This window comes from Nannospalax galili, unplaced genomic scaffold, assembly GCF_000622305.1.
Source record: "Nannospalax galili isolate Female #2095 unplaced genomic scaffold, S.galili_v1.0 scaffold25, whole genome shotgun sequence".
Classification (NCBI taxonomy): domain Eukaryota; kingdom Metazoa; phylum Chordata; class Mammalia; order Rodentia; family Spalacidae; genus Nannospalax; species Nannospalax galili.
Genome location: NW_008355642.1, coordinates 6848841 through 6875456, shown reverse-complemented (window position 1 = coordinate 6875456; position 26616 = coordinate 6848841). Strand labels below are relative to the sequence as shown.

General features: G+C 36.5%; 1 protein-coding gene and 1 non-coding gene across 2 annotated transcripts in view; one reads left to right on the top strand and one right to left on the bottom strand.

Annotated features, from left to right (window-relative positions):
* Positions 1 to 26616, top strand: part of Il1rapl2 (interleukin 1 receptor accessory protein like 2) — a 1274770-nt gene that overhangs the window by 800249 nt on the left and 447905 nt on the right. The gene's annotated exons all lie outside the window — the stretch shown is intronic.
* Positions 17509 to 17580, bottom strand: LOC115067664. The gene has a single exon (XR_003847035.1). It is a non-coding gene; the product is annotated as a small nucleolar RNA SNORD58 (small nucleolar RNA).

The window sequence follows — 26616 nt, the reverse complement described above, 5'->3', positions numbered from 1 at the left end:
ATATACTTTAAGAAGCATCTATAGTGGTGTATCCATATGGCTTTTTGAAAAGCCCTTTAGTGTTAGTTAACCCTCCCCACACTCCCTCATCTTCCTTGCCCTCACATTCCCCACCTCAATTATCCCTTACCCCATTTATTTCACTGCATTATATCTTCCCTCCCCTAATCATTTATTTCCTGACTTCTCTGGATTTTCCAACCAAAACATATATATCTAAGAATTCAAAGCTAGGATCCAGCTACGACTGAGAATACATGACATTTGTCTTTCTGAGTCTGGGTTACTTCCAGTTCCATCTGTTTACCTCTAAATTCCATGATTTCATTTTTATTGATAGCTGAATAACATTCCATTGTGTAAATGTACCATATTTTCATTTTCCATTCATCAGTTGCTAGACATCTAGGTTGATTACATTTCCTGGCTGTTATGAAATGTTCAGTAATGAACATGGATGAGCAAATATCTGTAGAAAGATATAGAGGATTTTTTTAGTATGTGCCCAAGAGTGGTATGACTGGATCATGTGTCAGAGTAATTTCTAGCTTTTTGAAGTATCTACATGCTGATTTCCCATACTGGCTCACCAATTTATACTCACAGGAAGTTCCCCTTTTCCCCATATTCTTTGTCAGCACTGGTCTTTGTTTGTTTCTGCATCTTTGCCATTCTGAGTTAGGTAAAATGAATTATAAACTGATTTTAATTTGCATTTCCCTGATGTCTAAAGATGATAAACATTTTCTTAAGTATTTCTAAGTCATTTTCATTATTTCTTTTAAGAGCTCCCTTTGTTTTCAATTTTTGAGGAACCTCCACACTCTTTCCTATAGTGGCTATACTTACTTTCACTCTCAGCAGCAGTAAATAAGGGTTCCCTTTCCCTACACCCTCTCTAAATTTTGTTTTGTCACATTTCTTCATGACAGGTATTTTTTCTGGAGAGAGGTAGTATATCAAAGTAGTTCTAAATTGCATTATCCTGACGACTATTGATAATACACATTTAAAAAATTTACTGGCAAAATATAGTTATTGACATTTTGTTAAGTAGAGTTTTGTGTGTGGGGGTGTTTAATTCTTGCAGTTCTTTAGAAATTCTAGATACGACTTCCTGTCTGCAGTACAGCTGGCAAACAATTTTTCCCATTTTCTGGGCTGTTTGCTTTGATGATCATTTACGTTGTTGTTTAGAAACTTTCACTTTCACATGGTTCCATCTCTTGATTTTTGAAGATAGTTCCTGTACTATTGTAGTTTTGTTCAAAGTTTGTACCTAGATCAGTAACTTGAAGAGAATTATCTATGTTTTCTTCTAGCAGTTTCAGCCTTTAAATCCTGGTCTTGGTTCCATTTTCAGTAGATTTTTATACAGAGTGAAGGATATGAATCTAAAGTCATTCTTCTGCAAGTAGATATCCAATTTTTCTAGCACCATTTGGTGACTAAGGTGTCTTTTTCTTTTGCATATTTTTGCCACCTTTGTCAAAATTTAGGTGGCCATAGCTTTTTCAGTTCATTTCTAGGTCCTTTATCTGTTCCATTGTAAACCAGGTACACATAAGATTTATGATCCCATTTGGAAATGTCTGAGATGGTTGTTATTTTACGTTTCTTATTACTGTGACAAAGTACCTGACAAAATCAACTTACAAAGGGAAGAGTTTAGCCAGGTGTGGTGGCACATGCCTTTAATCCCAGCACTCAGGAGGCAGAGGCAGGTAGATCACTATGAGTTCCAGGCCAGCCTGGTCTACATAGTAAATTCTAGGTCAGCTGGTCCTACAGGGAGACACTGTCTCAAAGAAAAGAAAGAAAGTAAAAAAGGGAAAAGAGTTTATTTTGGCATATGATTTAATAAGACATACATTCTATCATGGTGCAGAAGGCATATTAGTAGGAGTATCAGACAACTGATCACATTGTGTTCATAGTCAGGAAGCAGAAAAGAATAGTGATGCTCGCTGGTTCTTTGTTGTTTTATTTATTCTAGGACCATGGAATGGTGCTCCCTGCATTCAGCATAGGTCTTCCATTCTCAGTTAAACTTTATGGAAAAGTCCTTATAGATAAACCCAGAGGTGTGTGCCCATGGTGATTCTAAATCCACTGAAGTTGTCAATGTAGATAAACAATCACAGTTATTCAGAAAATGGTTGTAGATAACGTAGGTATAGTGTATTGATTTTAAATGCCAAGTATCTTCTACATTTATTCACATACTGTATTTGCTTGCATGTTTCCTATGTGTGAATTCTTTTTTTGGTATCATTTGCTATGATTGTAAATTGATAGCTAATTGCCTCCAACAACAATGAGCTACTCATTCCCTTTTGAGCCAAAATCTGTTCTTTTGACCAGCTTATATTAATAAAGACTTACTTTAATAAACTTAAATCAATGCCTCTGAGATTTCTACTGATTATATTTAGTCCTTTGCTTTGGAGATATAGGGTATAAATCTTGCTTTTTTTTTCTAAATGTATTAATACTCCTAATATCTGAATAGTCTTGACTTTAAATATTTCTTTTCATTTAACTTCAGTTTCTTTAGTAGAGTTCTCATATTTATGCATATATTTCAAATCATTCATCTTCTTGGACAACCTATCTGATGATGCAGTAAGCTGTTAATAACTTAGATAATAACACTCATAATGAAAAACATATAGTATAAACATGAAGCTTTATTTTCATAAGAAGTTAGTTTTAAAGCTGGTTGTGGTGACACATGCATTTAATTTCCACACTTAGGAGGCAGAGGCAGGTAAATCTCTTTGAGTTTCACACCATCCTCGTCTACAGAGCAAGTTCCAAGCTAGCCAGGACTGCATAGTGAGACCCTGTTTCACAACAAACAAACAAACAAACAAACAAACAAACAAAATCAGCTGGAGAGATGGTTCAGTGGTTAAGAGCACTAGTTGCTGTCTTGCAGAACACTCCAGTTTGGTTCCCAACACACACATGGCAGCCAACAACCACTTGTAATTCCATTTCCAGGAGATCTGATGTCTTCTTGCTCTGTGGGCATTACATGCATGGGTGCACTTATATATGTGTAGGCAGAACACTAATAAACATAAAATAAAAATAATGAAATATAAATTTTGTTTTGGTCTTTTTGAGACAGGATCTCCCTGTAGCCTCAGCTGTCCTGGACCTCACTATGTAGACCAGGCTGGGCTTGAACTCACAGAGATGCGCCAGCCCCTGCCTCCCAAGTGCTGGGATTAAAAAATATAAATATTTTAAAAAGTGGTTTTAAATTGAAATCAGTTACTGCAGTCTCATTGAGACTGATGCTATTAAATAATACAAATACCACGTCAGCTTTTCCTTGCATGGCATCTGTTACAGTTAGAGTTTAGGGGTCACTCTTCAACTTTAAATCTTTTACTAAATTTCAGAGACCTCATTATTTCTGAGACAAATCAGGTATTCACCTCTTTTTAAATTAACTCAATATGTTGAGGTAAAATTCCTAACCACTGACTCTGTTGTGTCACTCAGCATTATTTAAGGAAAAGGGGCCTGGCAAATAATTTGGGGCACACTAGAAAAACTGCTCCATTGCAACAATGTCAGGATCTGAAAAGATTCACCAAACTTATGCCAAATGGACTAAAGAGACACAATTTGTAGCTGCTATATCTCTTAGAACAGTTTTTAACAGACAAAAGTCATCATTCATGAATTAAAACTAGACTTGGCCTTCTGGGAATTAATCTGTTTCTTTGAAAAAGGATGTTAATCATTTGTTGATACATTGCTTGCTTTTGAGATAACGGACATCAACTTTTATTTATAACATGTTAAATGCTAGCTAGTTTGTTGAAATTCATTGAATTAAAATGTTCATAATGTTCTTTATAACCCATCATTTTGTTCTGTTATAAAACTCACTGTATTCTAGTTGTTTTCTTGTGCCCCTGTCTTCCCTTACCAACTGTTTAGTAAGCTTTTTGAAATCAAGACTTTTAACCTCTGTGCCTTTTGTGGTTTGTGTTTTCTCACAATATCTAGCACAAAAACTGTTTAATAATTACTTCTCGGGAAGACAATATCTGCATGTGGACTGTGTAACTTGGCTCTAGTCTAGCAATCATATCTGTGCCATTAATTCCACCCAGCTTTCTAGGAAGCCTTAGGTCACATGGATCTTGTCTAGGTACTTCAGCTGATTTGAAAAAACAGGGAACACAGCTGGAAATAACTTTTCTGTTGCTTAGAAAAGAGGAGCCTCAGCTACTTCACATAATGCATTTAATGAAGTTTTTCGTTCCTGGAAAATGTTATGACTGAACTTGTAGCCTTAACATGTTCTTTAGGGAAGGTTCACAAATTAGGCCAAGTGTTCCCCTAAGTCATGGCTTACATGTTTACTTTGAGAGATTTGCTTTTCCTCCTGGCAAGTATTCTTCCCTTTGCCTCCTATAAGAAATAGGAAATGTGTCTCTGGTCATGAAGATTTTATATTAACCTATTTTTCAGTATTTACTGAAGAAAATCCATTTTCCTTTTGCTCTTGCACAATTGGCTGAAAAATGGAAGCGACTGTTCTCTGGTGCTTTGAAGTCGGCTACTCAGCATTTTTCAAATTATTTGAGATTTTGTTGTTCTTCGTGGTAGAAGATAAGTCCTTAGATCCTTTCCCTACAAGTTATCACTACTTTAGCAGAGTCACTAAGACTAATATCCTAGCCTAGATATCTGAAAATAAACATTCCAAGCATTTTTCTACTACTCATATCAGTAGTGATAGCTTATGAGGTAAACTATTAATTGGAAAGGTATTTTTTTTAAAAAGCTTGTTATTTGACATCAGTCTATCAGAAATTATTTTTAAAATAATATTTTAATATTGTGACTTCTTCATAAAGTACAAGTGGTGATCCACATCTGTCAAAGCAGGTCTGACAGTGTGAGGCAGGAGGTAAATACGCTATGTTACACTTCTTGAGCGTTTGAATTTTTATTAAATATGTATGCTTATTAAATATTTATTCATTTTACAGTTAATAAAAGCAATTACATTTTGTGTCAAATGATTGATCACATAGCTAATTAGGCAATTTTGTCTACTTCTGAATTTCTAACATCACACTTTTGCCTAAATGTATTTTGTCATCTTGTATTACAATATCATTTTGCTGAAATGACTGTGCTACCAAAGAGAAGAATGAGATCAGCTTGTGACTCACCAAATATTGGACTCTGATTATGTATGTTTTTCATTTTTTAAAAAAACCCATAAACTTCCAGTTTGAAAATGTGAGTGAAAGGATACAAGTATAATTTGAATGAGCAGTTTTAAGAGAACATTTCGTTAAGATGAAACCAGTGACTATAACAATGATCTTCCTATAACGTATTTTGTGTCTAAAGTGTAAAACGTTTTGTAAAGTACATTTTTCATCCAAATAAATATTTCAGTCAGCCGTTTACAGCATATTGGTTGTAAACTTCCTTACCTTCATTTGTCTCATGCTTAGCAATCCTCTATGAGGTATGAGATTATGAAATAATGTTCAGAATATGGTTATGGACTCAAATAAACCCGTGTTTATATCAGAGCTCTACCACTTACAAGTGGTCTAATCTTGGGCAGTCTCTTATACCTCAATTTCCTTATTTGTCAAACTGAGATAATGACTGTTTCCTTAAGTGGCTATCAAGTTAAGACAGCATTGAGTATATAAAACACATAGTGTATATAATACACCTAGAATGTTCTAAAACTGATAGCTATGGGGTAGTATGTGAGGCATTGTTATTCCTCTTTAACAGCAAGCCAAAACCCAGTCTCTGAGAATCTGTGTCATTTATTAGAATGCAGTATTCTTTGAGTACATCAGTGACTCCCAGCCTGCCCACACCCTTTCCCTGAGGGGATCTGAAAAGATAATAATAAGAATCTATGAGTCATTTTCAATATTTGAAAGGAGCCTAACAGAGAGCATTCATTTACTTGTGATAAATTACACAACCTGACGAAAATGTCAAGTTTCTTTGCTTTTGCCTGAAATTATTTCAAGTCATTTTGATATTACTGGCTATCTCATGCTGATGGGAAACTGATTGGCAGCTTTATATGTCTTTGATGAATAGAAATGGGGAAAATGTGTTGGAAATCATAAATGTTGTTGATCTAGATTTCTTTTAGTTTGAGAGACTGTGGAGGAAAAATAAAATTCTCCCTTGTTGCTGAAATAATTGAAGAGCACTACATTCTACCATGCTTTCCTGTCGAACTCAGGGTGAGCCCAAGATGGGAGATGGATAGGGAGTCTTGGCCAAAGAAAATTTCCAAGTTTGAAAGCTTAACAGTAAATTGCATTTATACAAAAAGCACTCTGGAAATGCTGATGCAACTTGTTCTTTCTGCCTGTGAGACAGGAAAACTGAGACCCAAAGAAGTAGTGTTAAGTAATTTATCAAGCTTCCAGACTACTAGCCCATGACATAATTCAGCCTTGTGGTAAGGCTCTGTATTCCACAGCCTTGCAACCTCGGCCACAAAGAAATACTTGTCTTGAATTCTTCACAGTGTCCACAGTGACATTTCTTCAGACCTGATTTTAATATTGACTTGCTATAGTCAGAGAGAAAACACTTGTTGGAAGCAGACTGAAAATGCAATTAAGGAATTATTGACAGTAACTGTATAGCTGTCTCTTTGTTTTGATTAGATTCTTTATTGGCTTGACAGTGTGAATCACCATCCTCTGCTTTGAAGCACTAATGAGAATTCCCTGGTTACACTTGAATTTGAAGAATTAACACAAACACCACAGGTGCAGAGGCAGGAAGGGGACTGCTACTACTAACAGCTACCATTGTGTAGTGAGTGTGGACAAACACTATTCATGAATCCCTATTCATGCTGATTGTCAGCTATGTCCCAGATACTATTCTTTGTAGGGATATAGCAATGAACAACACAAACAAACATGCCTATTGTCATGAAATTCACATCTTATCTTTCTCCATGATTTTACAGAGATTCTCTCATAACAACTCTACTATGTTTCTCAGTTAATACATGAAGAAGTAGAGACAAAGTAAGTCACTTGTTCAAGGTCACACAGCCAAGGATATTAAGTTTAAAATTTGAACTAAAATGTTCTTGATTCCTAAATGTACTTTTTGGTCTTTTCTAGTTTTATTACCTACTATGGGACCTTACCACAGAACTTTATTTCTGCCATTATTTTCTATAAACTCTTCCCTTGCATTCATAATTCCTTTTCGTCATGATGTTGAAGACAGATCAGGAAATGAAAGACAGAAAGAAAAATTCATTCATGTTGGTAAAGCATGGTGTGCATAGGCTTGTTCATACCCTAAGAGAAGACACTATGCAAATAGTGCTTTGAGGGAGACAAGAAAGGAGGCATAGCATTTATTCATTACTTTCTATGCATTTTAAAATAGATATTTTAATTTGATTTGTATGAGTGCTTTGCCTACATGTATGTATGTGTACCACATGCACACAGTTCCCATGGAGGCCAGAAGAGTGGATCAGTTTCCTTGAAATGGAATTACAGGTGGCTAAGAGTGACCATGTGAGTGCTGGGACCTGAACCTGGGTCCTCTGCAAGAGCAGTGAATGCTTTTAACTGTTGAGCAATCTCTCTAACACCACTATTAATTATTTTGATACATTTAATTCTTTCAAAATTTGAGACAGGGTCTCATGTAGTGCAGGTTGATCTTCAACTTGCTACAGAACAAAAGATTACCTGGAACTTCTGATTTTCATGAGTCTACTTTGTAAGTGCTGGGATTTGAGGTATGTGTCACTGCACCAGATTTTGTGGTACTACGGATTGAAGTCAGGGATTTTTGTGTGCTACGCCAGCACTCTACTAACTGAACTACATCCCCAAGTTATTTTAAAAAAGTACTTGTCTATTTTTATTTATGTGTATATGTGTGTTCCATGCACCATCTGCATGCAGGTGTCTCCAGAGGCCAGAAGAAGGCATTAGATTCCTTGGAACTGGACTTACAGAGAGACCCTAGCTGCCTGAATAAAACCAAGTTCCTCTGCAGAGGAGCAAGTGTTCTTTACAGCTAAGATATCTTTCCAGTCCCAATAATTCTTTTTTCCAATAATTCTTTTAACTTTAAAAGCTACCTTATAATAAAGCTACTATTATCATCTGCAGTATCTGCATAGTGAAACTAACCAAAGAGTAGATTAGTTTATAAGACAAAACAGAGGTTGTGGTGGTTTAGATGAGAAATACTCTGCATAGGCTCAGGTATTTGAAAACTTGGTCCCCAATGTGTACACTGTTTGGGGAGAGTTAGGAGGTGCTGCCTTGCTGGAGGAAGTGTATCACTGGGAACCAGAGTTGAGAGTTCATATCTTTTTCCTATGACCAGTTTGGTCTCTCTGCTTCCTGTATGTAGATAGAGATGTAATCTCTCAATTTTCTGCTCTGGCCAACTGCTGCTATGCATCCCCTGCCATTTAAAACTCCACATCCGGAACCTTAAACCAAAATAAAGCCTTTTATCAAAAACTTGCCTTTGGTCATGGTAGTTATCACCACAACAGAAAAATAACTAATGCATACATAAAACTACAGGAAGTTTCCAGAGTTTGTGGTTTTACTAACCAGGACAATACTTACAACTTAGTGCATAGTACCTTAAGTAACTCATTTAAAAAGTATTCCATATTTAAGAAGATAAAGGTATAAACTAGGACAGTAACAATGAGAACAAATAAGAGGGGGGGGGAATGCAGAAGGCATTTTAGAGAAAAAAGGAGTTGGATTTACGAAATATCACATCAGAGTGACAAGGAAAGTGACTGCACTATCGATAAAGGTTTTTTTTTTTTTTAATTCTAAAGAGATCAAATACTTGAGAAGAAAATAATTTAGTTTCTGGCATTCTAAGATGCCAGAGTTGTTGATAAGCTGTCCAAGTAGAATGAGGCATTAAACAGGTACAATACAAGAACTGAAGCTTAGATCTGAAAAGAAAACCATACTCTGGTCACAGAAGAGTTATATGAAGAGATTATAGAGCACGTCTTAGAGAAGCAAAGGCTTATATCATACAGATATTTTCTTCTTTATCTTCATTTGTCATGGTATTAATATTACAGACAATCTAACTTCCAGTTTAACTTATTCCAGGGTGGGATGTTCCCTTGTTGCCTTAAGCCTTTGACCATTAATATCAACCTTTAACATTGTGCTATCCCCTTTGTAAAACGAATCAGCTGGCAAATTAGGCCTTTAGAAGAAGAAATTTTCCTGTGAATTAAGCTTCTATTTTGGTCTAATTTGTGTTTATTGTATCCTTTATTTTTACAAAATTATAAACCAAGTACCAAGCATGTTTTACAGTGATCCTTACAACTGTAAATTTATATATAAATAGATTTACAAATGAAGTATAAGACCATACAACTGATACACTAAAATATCATGTTATTTAAGTTTTCTTTCTCTTTCTTTCTTTCTTTCTTTCTTTCTTTCTTTCTTTCTTTCTCTCTCTCTCTCTCTTTCTTTCTCTCTCTCTTTCTCTCTCTCTCTCTCTCTCTCTCTCTCTCTCTCTCTCTTTGTCACTTTTTTTTGGTCTTTTTGAGACAGGGACTCCATGTGGAATTTGCTATGTCTACTGTGCTGACTTAGAACTCACAGTGATATGCCTGCCTCCTTTTCCCAAGTGCTGTTTAAAAGGTGACTATGGGGGCTAGAGAGATGGCTCAGTGGTTAAGAGCACACTGACTGCTCTTGCAGAGGACCCAAGTTCGATTCCCAGAACCCACATGGTGGCTATGGGCCGTCCTTAACTCCAGTTCCAGGGGAATCCAGAAGCCCTCTTCTGACCTCCGCAGCATCGCATGACACGGGTGCACTCACATACATGCAGGCAATACACTCATACACATAAAATAAAAATAATAAATAAAATATTATAAAATAAAGATGACTATGGGGCTGGTGTCATAGCTCAGCTTGTGGAAAGCTTCCTTAACATGCATAAAACTGTGGTTCCTATACCTAGCATGCAATAAAACTGGGCTTGATGCTCCATTTCTATAATCCCAACACTTAGAAGTTGCAGGCAGGGGAATGAAAGTTCAAGGTCATCTTTTACTACATAGAAAGTTCCAGATTAACCTCAAATATGGGAGACAACTCTCTCAAAAACATGACTATGTCCTGGTCCTTAAGTTCAGGTTCTTTTGAAATACATGTAGCCAGTTTACTATGTGTTATGAAGTGCTTCAATTTACACACAATTTTCCTCTTTTGATATAATATTTTTATTACTTCTTAGGGCATTTCATATGTTCATATAGTGAATTTAGGTCATATTCACCACATATTCATCCCCCTTTAATCCTCCCAGATTCATCGCCACACCCCTTCCCTACTTCATGTCCCCCCATTATAATAACACACTGAGTCCAGTTTGTGTTGCCTGTATTCACATGGGTATCCAGCAGTCCATTGGTTCACATACCAGGGGTATACTCTTAAAGGAAACTGACTCTCCTTTCTCCAGAGCCATCAGTTGTCAGCAGTTCCTCAGATAGTTGGTGGGGGCACTTGAACTCTTCCCTCATCCATGCTAGAATGTTGACTGTCTTGACCTCGTGTGGGTCTTATATAAATAAACTCAACTTCTGTGATTTCTTGAGCACAGCAGTCCTGTAATATGTAAAATATACCTCAGTCCTCCTTCTCCTCTGGATTTTATAATCTTTCAGCCCACTCTTCTCCAATTTTCCCTGAGTCTTAAGGGGAAGAAGCATAACTAACACTAAGGATGCTTGAAAGTCATATAGAAACCCACTCTTTTGTAAGTTATATAAACTAAATATATGAGTTAAGTTAGAGTTATCCTAAACAGGGCATAATGCTTCTCCTAGAAGATGTATTTTACCAACTAAAATGCCCAGTGCTAGGAGTTGGGTGATGGCCCCCTTGAGTTGTTGGCTAAGAGTGTCTCAGAGACTTCAAAACAATACAGACTAACGCCTTTGCTCTTGGTTGCCCATGTGAACTAGATAGTAAAATTATAGTGCTGAAGACATCATACACTTTGGTCACAGGACATGGAGAAATCAAGTTGGTACAGATCAGAAAGCTTCCTCCCTGTGGGCAAGATTTCAAAGTGCCAAAAGATGCTATAGGGACTGCTAGGGAGAAAAGTCATGCATAGTCTTACTCAGCTGTCGACCCTGGGAGATATAGTAACTAATGACCAGCCTTGCAAGAAATTCCCATGGGTACAATAGTGGCTTTAATGTTATATGGCAACCAACTGCTTTCTGTTTGGATTTAAGGCCCACTATGAAGGAGGAAATACATGCCTGACACTGTGAATCTGGCCAAGAACCTATGGCTGGGGAACTCATAGGCCTCAGGTAAACCAACTGCTACTTTGCTAAACGGACATAATATCAAAGAGTACTCTAAATTCATCTCTCCATACCCATAGATTAGTGTATTTCTCAGACCTCATCACAGATGCATCTTTGTACAGTGGACGATGGTTAACTCAGAAACTCACAAGCAGTCAAAGTGCAGAAAATAAGCCTTTGTCGACTGTTCAGCCACAAATTGGACACCTGTATCACACCTCTTTCCTCCCAAGGTCAAGTAACATTGTACAAGAGTTGGAAGAAAGACTGTAAGAGTCATATTTTATTATTTTCACTGCAATGTGCCATGGTGTCTTTTGACCCTCATCTGACAGGAAAGCATCATTTATATATGTTTATATGCATGTGTTTAAATACGATACTACTTGGTATCAATACAATCATTAAAATATGCAAAAGTAGTTACTTAAACCACATGACAGTACTCAATTATGAAATAGTCATTTAATATATTCAAAATTTGCTCACTTATTTAATTTTAGTTGAAATACAAAGATTAAAATACACATACATGGGGCCGGGTGTGGTGGCACACGCCTTGCAGGCAGATCTCTGAGTTCAAGGCCAGCCTGGTCTACATAGTGAGTTCCAGGACAGCTGGGGCTACAGGGAGACCCTGTCTCAGAAAGACAAAAAAAAAGATACACATACACACATACAGACACACATTGTCATATAAAAGCGCTGCCCTAGGTGGGCATAGTGATGTATGTCTGAGTACCTAGAAGACTGAGACAGGAGGAAAGCAAGTTCAGGGCCAGGCTGGATTGTATAATGAAGGCTCATCTCAAAACAAACTTAATTTTCAAAAAATTTCACTCAGGACTCCAGTTCAAAAAATACTAATTTTACTAATTTGAAGATAAAAGATACATCTATAGTAATCCTGGGACTTTATCAATTAGGACATTTTTTTTTTCTTAGTAGTTCTAAATTTAACCCTGTCTATATATTGAAATAATGAAATTGGGGGTTTAAGATACAGGAGATCTCAGTTCACTCTATCCTATATTCTGATATTGGAACATTGAGAAAAGTGATTTTATCTCATTGGACCCTCCCATAAAATGGGGAGGAACAAACAGGATGATGTACAAGTCTCAAATTTCCTTTTGGTTTTCAAATGAATCATCCTTTTGAGGCTTAGACTACGTGATACACATGGAAAGTTATATGTACAAGAATCTCCTCACTTAATGCTTGCTTAACACAATGTATCTTGGTTAATATGTCCAGGCAGGATATGACTCAAAAGTCATCATGAAGAATGTTATTTCTGATGCTGTTTTAACACATAATAGGAAACTAATCTGAAAAGACAGATGCATTTAGTCTGACTTAAATATTAGGCAATTATTTAAAAATAACGATATTCTATTAATATGTAGAACTTGTATATTTTATGTATCAGTTAAACTAAAAAAGGAAAAAGAAAATTTAGCCGTGTAGCTTTCAAAGTGAATTTCATTGTATTTATTTTCTAAAAATGTGTTGAAATTCATAATTTTGATTAAACAAGTTTGTGGCATTTTATTTTTGAAAGCATAGTAATGAAGACCATTTTCCTCACATTTATATATAAAATTTGACTGAGAAATATTTAGTAATAGTATATAATTATTTCATCATGACATATTATTTAACAGAGACATCTTTTCAAATTAGAGAGTACTGGACTTGACATATATAGTACACTTAAAAATAAAACTTCAGTTTCTAAATATTAAAGATTAATTTATAAAACAGTGACTGATTTGTGCTTTAGTTTCTAGGAATAGTTCATAGCCCAAATGTTCTTTAAAAACACAATTTACTAATTCTGATCATATTAGCTGGCACAATTTGATGTGTCTTTAAGAAGCACTTAGGGGATGCATAATCATATTCAGAATTAACATAGGCTTGGTGAGATAGCTCACCAGGTAAAGGCACTTGCCACTAAACATGACAACCTGAGTTTGAGCACAAGGAAAGGACTCCGGAATTTGTCCTTTGACCTCTACACATGTGCTATGGTATGTGACAACAAACTAAATAAAAAAGTAAATAAATAAATACATGAATGTAACAAAAAATAAAGAAATTAGGGTGCTGGAGAGGTGACTTAGGGGTTAAGAGCACCGGCTGCTCTTGCAGAGGACTCTGGTTCAGTTGCCCGCACCCACACGGCAATGAGCAACTGTCAATAACTCCAGTTCCAGGGAATCAGTAGTCCTCTTCTGGTCTCTGTGGGCATTGCACGCACATGGTACACTTCCATACATGTAAGCAAAACACTCATACACAAAAAATAAAATTATAAAAAATAAAAGTTTAAAACGTAAAGAAATTACACTGAAGTCTCAGATCCAAACAAATCATTTTTCCAAACAGGTATTTTTCACTATTAATGACTGAGTTATTTTCATTAACAAGCAAAATCAATACTTGTGATCACAGATTTTTTCTGTATTCATAATTCTAATTGATATCTTCATCTGGATAGTTGAAAGATCTTTATAATATATAGTTTCATTTTGCCATGCAGCAAAGATAAGCCATTTTAACCACTAGAGAAGTAAAAAGGAGAGAGAGAAAACAATAACCACAGTCTGTAAGCGACCAATTTGGTAACGATCTAATTTGTCCTCAAAACTAATGGAAGGTTTTCATCTCTCAAGGTCTCTCGGCCAGTGACTAGTTTGCTCTTTGAAATCACTCTTTAGTTAGGACAGAGTTAAAATTTCTTTTTGTGTAGATTTGTCATAGTTTTGCATATCTGTTATCCATAGTTTGGTTTTATTGAATATGATTTGATTGTATCTTATAATTTTGTCATGATTTTGTTTCTACATTATTATATAAAGGAGTATTAATCTTTAAGAGTTAGTTTCCTATTAGAATCCATTGAGATTTGCATCTTGAGTCTATGGCCATACCACCCTGAACAGCCTGATCTAGGAAGCTAAGCAGGGTTAGGCCTGGTTAGTACTTGGGTGGGAGATTTGCATCTGAGATGAAAGCTCATATACTTTTAATGTATTTTTATTTTATGTGAATGAGTGTATTGCCTGCATGGTGTAAGTGCACCCATGTCATATCATGCCCATGGAGGTCAGAAGAGGGCTTCAGATTCCCTGGAACTAGAGTTATGGATGGTTGTTAGCTGCCATGTGGTTGCTGGGCCTCAAAGCCAGGTCCTATGCAAGAGCAGCCAGTGTTCTTAAACACTGAGCCATCTCTCTAGCTCCTGAAAGCTTATATTTTTATATTAAATTATTGGCCACACACTTTGGAAATCACTATTGACGTATCTCAAGAAATTAAAAATACAGGGCTAATGAGATACCTCAATCCATAAAATACTTTGCTGTGCAAGTATGAGAACCCAAATTTGATCCCCAGAAATGTTTTTAAAAAGCCAGTGTTGCATGCTGGGCGTGGTAGCCCACACCTTATTCCAAGCACTTGGGAGGCAGATGCAGTCAGATGAGATCAAGGCCAGCCTGGTCTCCTTATTAAGTTCCAGGCCAGCTGGGTCTATGGGGAGACTCTGCCTCAAAACCAAAACCAAACAAACAAACAAATGCAAACAAACAAAAAATCACTGTTGTGGCACATGCTTTTAATCCCAGGGCTTGGGAGGTGCACACAGGAGGGTCCTTGAGGTACACTAACCAGCCAGCATATCTTTATCATCGAGCACCAGGTCCCAGTGAGAAATCTTGTCTCAACAAAAGAAGGTAGATGGCTGTCCTGAGGAGCAACAATTGAAGTTGACTTCTGGCCTCTAAAAGTGAGCTTGCATGTGTAAGTAACCATATACACATGTGAAGCTACACAAATGCAAATACAATAAATAATGATAATAATAATCGTAGAACTACCATTTGACCCAGCTATACCACTCTTGGGCATATGTCAAACAAATTCTATATTCTACCATAGAAATACTTAAATGTCCATGCTTATTGCTGCTCTACTCACTATTAATAGCAATGAAATTAAATCAGGCTAGATGTTCAGCATCTAATGAATGAAATTCTGATACACTATAAAAAATTTTATTAAACAACAAAGAAAAATGAAATCATAAAATCTGCAGGAAATTGGACAGGTCTGGAAATTATTATATTAAGTGAGATGTCCTATATGAGAAAGACAAATATTTTTTTCTTTCTCATATTCAGATTCTACCTCTATTAGTTATTTTTCTATTGCTGTAGTAAAACACCATGACGAAGACAAATTAAAGAAGGAAGAGTTTATTTGGTTTAAGGTTCCAGAGGGATAAGAGAACATCTTGATGAGGAGGCATGGTGGAAGAGGTGACTGGAATAAAAAGCTGAGGACTCACATCTTCAAGAACTGACAGGAGGCAGAGAAAGAAACTAGAAACTGACAGGGCTCTGCAGTTTCAAACCCCGACCCCAGTGACAAGCTTCCTTCATCAAGGCCATACTTCCTAAACCTCTGCAAATAGCACCACTGTCTGGGACTAATCATTCAGATTCTTGGTTCCTATGCCTCATCCAAACCACCACACTAGCTTTGTGTTTGCATGCGTGCATGTATGTGTACCTATGCTTTTGTTAGTCTTGAAAGTAGGAAGGTAACCATCCATTTACCTGTGAATTTCATGATTTCATCTTTCTTTACTGCTTAGTAGAACTTCATCATATAAATGTACCACATTTTCATTATCCACTTATCAGCTGAGAGACACTTAGGTTGCTTCCATCTCTCAGCTATTGTGAAAAGAGCAGCAACAAACATGGATGTACAAGTGTCTCTGCAATAGGATGAGTCCTTTGGGTATTATGCCAAGGAGAGGTATAACGGTCAAATGGTAGGTTCATTTGTAGCTTTTTAAGAGTTCTCCATACTGCTTTCCATAGGGGTTGCACAAGTTTGCAATCCCACCAGCAGTGGATGAGCATTCCCATTTCCCAGTATCCTCTCCAGAATTTGGTATCATTTGTTCTCTTGATCTTACCCACTCTAACTGGGGTAAGATGAAGCCTTAAAGTGGTTTTAATTTGCATTTCCCCAATTACTAATGATGCTGAATACTTTTTAAGATGCTTCTTAACCATCTTTATTTTTTCTTTTGAGAACTCTCTGTTCAGATCTTTAGCCTATCTTTTAATTGGTTTATTTGCTTTCTTGATTCTTTGAGATTTTGAGGAAGGGGGTTAAGAGAACACATGTGGCATGAAAGCAGAAAGGGGACTATTTGTAGTAGGAGGGTACATATGGGTAGCAGGGGAGAAAAAAGGAGGGAGGAGAAACAACGGAAAGAAAATGCCATCATGAATCCTACTATGTACACTAATTAAAAAACTAAAACATTTGACTGCAAAACAATTCCCAGTATGAAATATTAGCATAAATTATAATGTTGTGATTTTAATGCATTTTCAAACTATGCTCATGGGAATTGTTTCATTCTCCTTAGTTTTGGTAGAAGATTATTGTATGCCTTCCCATACATTTCTTAATATGGGTTCTTTGTAGTACAATGATTTTGTTATTTTATTAGTATTGGCATCTTACAGAATTCGTTGTAATTTTAAGTTTTCTGTGACATAAAGTAGACCATTACACTGACTAGGCGTCTGCTTATTTAAAAATTAAACCATGATTTTAATTTCGGCCACTGTTTAGTGCTTAATAGTCTGCCCAATAGATAACTAGAAAACAATATTGCCACTATGTGGATGTCTCACTTTGGTCTATGGTCTGGAGTTTTAAAGGTATCGATCAACTTGATTCTCTTGGTTACTTAACACTATTGAAATGGTATAAATTTGACCATTTATCTCCATTCAGTAACTGTAATGTCTTCCAGAAGTTTCCTTAAGGTAGCTGTGCTCCAGTTTTCAGGATAAGAACTGGAAACTAGTCAGACATAGACTTGAGAAACAGTTGGTTACAACTATTTTATGTTTTGCTTGAAATTTATGTTTTCTGGCATGAAGGAAATTTAGAGGAATGCTTCCATTTGCTCTTTATAGGTCAGACGCTAGGATCATAATGATCACTCTTTTCACAGTGATTTCCATGAGGATGATCATTAGTAGAATATTCGTATGTTTTTTTTTTCTCATTTTTTTTCTTGTTTTAATTTTCATGGTAAATCCAAAGGTGTCCTAAGAAGGGCATCGCTGCAGAGATCATTCTTCTTTTGATACAATGCACATGAAATTAAGAATCAAAACTGGATTTTTTTTTAGAATGAAAATAATGGTTACGCTAGGGCAACTGACATAAATTGAGTCTATTCTTGATAAACTAAATCATGATCTCATCTTGTGACCACATGGAGACCTTACCCCAGGGTACTTTCTCCAAGTCTACCCTCTCCATATTTCTCCTTATACCTAACCTATGGCAATGTTCTGTGATATACACATGGCTCAAAGTATTTTCAATCATTCTTCAATCAGAATGATTTGTGTTTAGCTGCCAATATTCACTTAAAAAAATAAGTGTGCCCTATTCATTTGGCTTCACACCAATCAAAGCAATGTTTTCAGTATATATGACCATATCTTCATTTCTTAATGACTGTAACCTGTTATCAGACAGATTTTCAGAGAAAAATAGATTACACTATGTTCTTTCTCAAATGCAAATCTTGTTATATCATTATATTATATAAAATACTTCAGTGAGTCCCCATCTTCACATCTTTATGATTTGATCTTTGTCTCACATCCTGCCTTTCTCTACTTTCCTCCTCTCACCAGTCAAGAATCTCAATGTATTGCTAAGTGTGGTGGCTTAAATAAGAAATGTTCCACATAAGCTCACTTATTTGAACACTTGGTATGTTGTCTCTAGTTGGTGGTGGTACTGTTTGGGAAAGGACCTGGAACTTTTAGGAGATGTGGACTTGCTGGAAGAAGCACATCACTAGGAGTGGAGTTGAGAGTTCATAACCTCATCCCACTTCCAGTTGCCTTCTCAGTTTCTTGTCTGCCCTTGGAGATGGGTGCTTTCAGCTTTTAGCTCCAGGTACCTGCTGCCTCCATGCTTCCCCTGCCATTGTAGACTCTCCTTCTAGAACAGTAATTCCAAGTAAACACTTCCTTCTGTATGTTGCCTTGATTATGATGTTTTATCACAGCAACAGAAGGGTAGCTAATACAGAAGTTAGTAACAGAGTGGGCTGTTGCCGCGAAGAACCTGGCCATGCTGTGTTTGTTGTTGCCATTTAATTAATTTATTTTTTTTAGAAATGTAGAAGACTTCAGAAGTATGAACTAGAAAAGTGGATGAATACTGTAAACAGGGCTTAATGGGCCACTCCAGCAGAAGCCTGGAAGAAAATATGCAGCAAACAAGATTTCTTCCAAGGGGAAATAAGGATTTAAACAGTAACTAGGATATTTTAGCAAGAATCTGGCTGCTGGCTGAGGGAAGGCTAAGAACTTGCCTAAGGTTGAACTAAAAAGTAATGGACTATTTTATTTGGCAGAGGAAACTTCAAGACAGTCTAACATTGAATCTCTAGCTTTGTTATTACTGATAAACTTTATGCAGATGCACAATGAAAAAGAGCAAGTGGAGCAAAAAGAAAAAAAACAAAATGTACTGTTTGTAGAGAGAAAGAGTACTAGGAAGCTTATCTTTGCAGACAACTTGTGCCCTGAAAGACAGACAGTAATTTATCGGAAGATTAGCTCCACTAAGGAGAGGCCTGAAGATCTGCTCTGGAAGAGTAGACAGCATGTCCTCAGGGAAAGATACCAAGCAGCTAAGCATGTAAGTTACAAAAATAGTAAGCCTACGGGATTTTCTGCTCCTAAAAGAACCACAGCATACAAAAGCAACTGTAAATCTGATCCAAGGGGGCCAAAGTCCATTCAAAGCTGTGAGCTGAACTTGGCAGTGTCCTCTATGAGGTACTGCTTTAGAGTCATGAAACAGTGAGGGAGGTGTTGAATCTTCCTCCATGGTTTCAAAGAGCCATTGAGGCCAGGTACTGTGGAGCACGGGAGACCTTAAAAAAAAAAAACAAAAAAACTCCCTGATAGTCCAACTGGCCCTAATACACCACTGTGTGAAGCTGTGAAGGTGAAGCCTAGGTTGTAGTAGAAACACCAAATGTTGGAGATGCCAGAGCTCTGAGACATCTGTCAAGGTAACCTGCATGCAGAGAATGGAACCTGCCCAAGAGCAATATGCATGTTTCAGGCAATGCTAGAGGGGAAAACCCATCTAAGCCGTTGATAAATCAAGTCTCAGACATTAGACTTGGAGCTATAAGGATTTGGTATTTGCCCTGCTTTTTTCAGGTCTTGTTTTGGTCTAGTATTTCTCCACTAGGCCCATATAGTTTCCCTTAGGAATGGGAATGCATATTTGATTACATTTTATGTTGGAAGTATATAATTTTTCTCTTTAATTTTACAGGGGGTTAAAGTTAAGAGATTTCCTTAAGTCTCAGAAGAGATTTGAGACTTTGGATTTTGAACAGTGTTGCGACTGTTAAGGACTAAGGGGACTTTAAAAGTTGGGTTAAATATATTTTGCATTATGGTATTGATATGAGCCTGTTGGAGCCAGGAACTCGAATGTGATAGCTTGAAGAAGAAATGTCCCACATAGCCTCAAATACTTGGGAAGGTCACAGAACCTTTAGGTGGTAGGGCCTTGTTGGTTCAAGGACATGACTGGGCATGGGATTTGAGAGTTCTTAGCCTTATACCAGTTTCAGTTGCTTTATCTGATTCTTGTTTGTCCTTTGAAATGTGAGCTTTCAACTTTCTGCTCCAGTCACCTGCTGCAGTCATGAGTGCCTGCCGTTACGTACTCTCCTTCAGAAACAGTAAGGGCAAATAAACTCTTTCTTCTACAAGTTGCCTTAGTCATGGAGTTCTATCACAGCAATAGAAAAGTTGCTAATACACTAAGTTAGCACACAAAAAATATGCAAATATATTTATTGTCAAGCTATGAAATGTGACAATACATTGAAATTGCCTCATCATCTAGTATTATATATAATTGATATTTGATAATTGTTGAATAAAGGAATGACTGAAAAAAATCCCAGATAATATGAATGAATATGAATGAATATGTTACATATACCATCCTTATCCAATTAGATGATTTTTTTATCTTTATATATATATCAAATGACATAAAAATTGCTTCATGATATAGCACTGTTTTATAGGCCACTAACATGTTTATGGGAGATTAGGATATTAAAACTAGAAATCCATTTTCTAAGCCTTTTAATAACTAAATTTTATTCTTTAAAATATATATGAAGTGTCCTGGCATAGTAAGTTATATATGTTATAAGATTTTCCCTGTGGTAATTGTAGGGTAAAAATGTCACTTTGAACATATGCATTCCATCCACATAACCACATGAAATACATATGTTTTCATATAAGTTCTAGTTTGTAATAAAAACATTGATGAACATGCATTTATAAATGTCAATAAAGTTAATACATTGTTAAATAGAAACTTAGAATCACTGTCATTAATTATACAATGACGCTTTACATTATAGTACATAAATATTTTTATAGATATTTTATTCATTTAATCTTTAGATTTGTGTGGCAGGGAATCTGAAGTGAGCAAAGCAAAGTAGTGATTGTTAACCATACTTTACATGTGAAGAAAACATTTAGTGTTAGTTCAACTTTATGTGAGGCTTTGGAGTGGATATTAATAATGTTGCAAGGTGCTCCAAAAATTGTTATCTAAGCAGTCTTAGTAATTAACATTAATTTTTTTAATGTACCAATCAGTAAAACCAGGAGATTAGGTTCAAAGGAGACTGTAGTTGAAGCTGAGGAAGATAAAGATTAGCCATACACTTCTGGCCACTTTCTATTAACACTTAATAGGCAGAATGGGAAACTAATGATCTTTATTGTTGTTTCCTTAAGGACTTCTCATAAGCACCAGTTTATAGAATTAGTCTGATATATTCTTAGGAGATAGGTTTGGGAAAAAATCATTGTGTTACTCTTCCCTCATAAATACAAAAAATAAGTGGAACAAGTGGATAGATGAATAATGAATCAATAAATGATATCTTCTAATCTTTATTTAAGTTAATGAAAACTAAGCAGAGCTCCTAACCAGATATGGTTGCTTGAGAGATCACCAGTATTTGAATTACTGAATTATCATAAAACTATACATGAAGTATTTTTCACACTTTAAGGTATTATGCAACATGCCACAGATCCCAAGATAAGATGAGGAACTTTGACAGTGACATATTTTTAAAGGAAGAAATGGTGTATTTGTGAGCTATGAGTCTTATTCACAGTAGACCTAATAATACATTTATCCCTCTTAGTGAAAGAGTCTCATAAATTACTCATGGAAATGTGGAAGCAATGCTCTCAAGTTCAGATATGGAGATATATGTGTATCTTTAGTTTTCCCACTGGTCATGCTGAAACCCTGTTGCATGTGTGCATATTTAGGTGTACAATTTCTCCAAACTTTGACTTTGATGAAAACTTACAGAATACTCTACAGAGCCCCACCCCTTTCGGATTCACAAATACTAGTGCATACTTATTGGCCTTTCTGACAACAATTTGTTCCTGCTATAAAATTAATTAGAACTAATATATTAAAGTTTTTGCAATATTTTAGTGGTCTCATGACGGTTTGAAATTATTTTTTAGTGTAACTATATGCAATGGCTAATGTGAATTGTTAATTTGGCAGAATCTAGAGTCACCTGGAAGATAGACCTCCTGGCACACCTGTGTGAGATTATCTACATTAAGATTTGCCTATGAGGGGGCTGGAGAGACAGCTCAGTGGTTAAGAGCATTGGTTGCTCTTGCAGAAGACCTGAGTTCAATTTCAAGCACCCACATGGCAGCTAAAAACTGTTCATAACTCCAGTTCCAGGACATCCCTTTCCCTCTTCTGACCTCCACAGGTATTGCAAAACACAGGTATACACTTACATCTATACAGGCAATGCATTCATAACATAAAATAAAAATAAAATATTTTTTAAAAAGGTTAGCTTCTGGTTATTTCTTTTCCTTTACCTCACTGTTTCCTTACCCTTGTCCTGGTTCCTGCAGTTATGTCGGATTCACAAATACTAGTGCATACTTATTGGCCTTTCTGACAACAATTTGTTCCTGCTATAAAATTAATTAGAACTAATATGTTAAAGTTTTTGCAATATTTTAGTGGTCTCATGAAGGTTTGAAATTATTTTTTAGTGTAACTATATGCATTGGCTAATGTGAATTGTTAATTTGGCAGAATCTAGAGTCACCTGGAAGATAGACCTCCTGGCACACCTGTGTGAGATTATCTACATTAAGATTTGCCTATGAGGGGGCTGGAGAGACAGCTCAGTGGTTAAGAGCATTGGTTGCTCTTGCAGAAGACCTGAGTTCAATTTCAAGCACCCACATGGCAGCTAAAAACTGTTCATAACTCCAGTTCCAGGACATCCCTTTCCCTCTTCTGACCTCCACAGGTATTGCAAAACACAGGTATACACTTACATCTATACAGGCAATGCATTCATAACATAAAATAAAAATAAAATATTTTTTAAAAAGGTTAGCTTCTGAAATTGTGAGGGATTATCTTGATTATTTTAACTGATGTGAGAATACCTAACTTAATTGTGGGCAGGGCCATTCCCTGGGCATTAGATCTTGTATTACATAAATGGAGTTTGGGAACTGAACAGCAGCAAGCATTCATAACTCTTTGCTTCCTGATTGTGGATGTGACATTGCCAGCTACTTCAAATTCCAGTTTCCTTGACTTCCCTGCTGTGACAAACTGCTTCTTAAACTGTGAGCCCAGAATAGACCATTTCTCCCTTAAGCTACTCTTGCCAGTGTATTTTATTACAGCTTCAGGAAAATAAACTAATAGAAAATAGATATGTTATGCAAGGCACATATGCATAATTTACATCTTCCTTATGGGGAGACTATTTTATCTTCCCTGTTCTATACATGAGGAAACTGAGTCAAAGGAATTAAAATGACCTGTCCTCAGTCAAAGGTCTTTGATAATAAGTCTGTACTTTACTTAACATTCATACAGTCATCATCATAGTATTGTTTGATCAAAAGAGATGTTTGTAAAATGACTTTTATATATTTTGTACTATGAGGTTTCCTGTTACATATACTTACCAGCAATTCTAGATTGCCTAACGGGCAGGCTAAGGATGTGCTTAAGGCATTAGTAATACAGAGATATCTATAAATAACAGTAGATTTTTAAGGCATGAAAGTAGCTATGAGTAAAATAGATTTGTGTAGTTGTTAAACTTGTTTTATATTTTATAATTGTGTTTACTTTTAATTATCTGTGGTTGAGGATAGATTATCTTCAAAACAAAAGGCCTCTTGTTTTCATCTATCTCCATGTTGATTTTTTTGGGATGTGATCATTCAATATTTTCAAATTCTGTATAAAACTGACTTTTCTTTTCTTATCAAATTCATTAGTCAATATTCAACATCTCTAAGGATCATTGTAACAGCTTCGTAACTACGTTTATTTCCCTTCAAATATATTAGAAGTGGTTTCCCATTTTCTCTCCCCAACTCCTCCTATGTTCCATCAAAACCCACCCTCACAACTTCTTGTCAGTTTTTAGTATAACCCATAAATTCCAGTTAGAGCTGCTCCTATGTGTATGGATGTGGTGCCATTCATTTTAGCATGGGTAACCTAATAGTGGCCAGCAACTACCTACTTCTAATATCGCCTTATTAAGGGGTGGAGCCTAGAGATAAACTATCGCATCTGTTCTGGGATTGTGATGGGCCTGATATTGTTTAGGTCTTGTGTAGATAATCCCAACATCCTCTGGTTCTTACATTGTTTCTGCCTCCACTTCTAAGATGTTCTCTGAGCCTTTGCAGAAAGGGAAGGTTAACATGGGCATCCTGTTTACGGCTGAGTATTAAGTCTCTTATTCTCTGCATTTTGACCAGCTACATATCTCTCTATTAACTGATTTCCACTGGATAAAGAAGTTTCTCTGACAAAGTAAAAGAGCAACACAGTTTTATGGGTATAAACATAATTATATATAAGACAACTTGACACCATGTCTGTGGATTTACCATGCCACATTATAATTACCTGAATAAAATGGCCTGACTCTTTAGTTATAAGAGTGAACCGGAACTTGGAGGGTACCAGTTTCCCCAGATATCTCCTAGAACTGTGCTGTTTAGATAGGCCTCACCCATCATTTTATCAAAACTATTCCTCTAGCCTTAATTTTGAGGAGATATAAACTTGGATCCATTGTTATCTTATCAGACAATCTTTCCCTTTCATCCTTAGACCTAAAACATCTCATACACACAAGATCAAGCAATTCACAATCTTCATTTCAGTGCTTGGGTATGTTGATTCTTTAGCGTACTCACATTCATTCATTTTCTCTAGGTGAAGCACCAAACTGAAGTTCCAAGCAATCAAGGTCAGCTGCCCAGGTCATGAGCACACAGTTCATTGAATTTATGGTTTTGTGGTTATAAGTTTAAAAGCCATTAATCCAGATTCTGTCCATTTTATAAAAGCCTTTACTACACATGATCACTTATGAAAATAACAATAATAGGTTCTCCCCTAGGGAATATGATCTCCCCAGCCATGGTCTCTGACAGGATTACAGTACCAGACATGAAATTCCCTCCTGTGGAAGCCTCAAATTCAATCAGAAAACAGTTAGTTATCATAAAATATTCATGCCATAGTTGCATCAATGGACACATCTTTCCTGGCATGTCAGCATTGTAGCATGAAATCTTCAGTAAGACTATTGATGTTCTTTTTTCCACAGCAGCCTATATAGCATCTTCTGACACTATGATTGGTAGCCAGCAGCCAAAGGATTTTCCTGCTCAATTTGAAGTTGATTTCTCTTTGTCCTGCAGTTGAAATTTGAGGTGTCTTCTGCAATAGGATCTTCTTACTATTTTGTTATAGTGACTAGACAAGGGCAATGACAATAGCCTATTGTTTTGGAGACCTCTGGAGATTCTCTGTCCAGTAACTTGAATGGAAGTATCCCATGCCTTGGACTATGATTTTCATTTAATAATTTGTATTTTCTGAGATTGAAATTGCCTATTCACGCATGGTACTTCTGTAAGAGCTCTTTTTCAAGTTACATTTTGAAGTTAGCATATTACCTTGTGGTTCCACAAGGCATTTTCATAGTTCCTTAGTTTTGGTTTAATATACCCACTGTATTAGTCACTTTTCTGTTGCTGTGATAGAAACACTGACCAAAGCAATTTATAAAAAGAAAAGTTTATTTGAGCTTACAGTTCCAAGGGAATTACAGTCTGTCATCACATGGAGGCACGGTAGCTGGAGGTGGCTGGAGTAGGAACAGCAGAAGATAAGCTCTCACATCATCACACAGGCACAGGAAGCAAGAGAGCAACTAGAGAGCTGGCAAGACTGAAGAATTCTCTGAGCCCACCTCCAGTGACATGCTTCCTCTGGGATAGCCACACCTTCTAAAACCTCCCAAAACAGCACCATCATCTGGGGACAAAATGTCCAAATACTTGGAGCCTATGGGGGACATTTTCATTCAAACCACCACACCCACCATCTGATCCTCTCCCCGATCCCCATTTAATCTTTTGTTGTGTGACACACTTCTTGGAGAGGCATGAACAAACGACTACTCACCCCAGTTAGGAAACCAATCTCAGACCAAAGTAAGGATACAAATTCCAACTTGATGAAACAATTAACTTTATTGGGATTACCTAAAGGAATATGGGGGAATGGTTACATACATAAGAAGAAATGAATCAAAGACAGCTGAATCACTAAATGCCTACACCAGCATGGATAACAGCTCATGAAAGCAGAAAACCTGAAGCACACTGCACAGTCTGCAGGCAGCTCATAGGTTGTAGGGTGCTGTTTTCAGGAATCTCAGTTGGTCTCTGCTTCTTCTAGGAAGTTCAGCTAGTCTCTGACTCTTCTGAGAAACTAATAATTTGCTTCTTCTAAGCAGCTCTGCTTGTCTGAGAGTATATCTCAGCAGTCCTTAGGGCTTACATATGTTTGGGGATGGAGGAGTCTAGTGAATATAGTCAGTTTCACGAACTTCCTGAACCTACTGAGTTTTTTATTTCTTGAACTTAATGCAATTCCCTGCAGGATGAAATGTCCTCTCATGT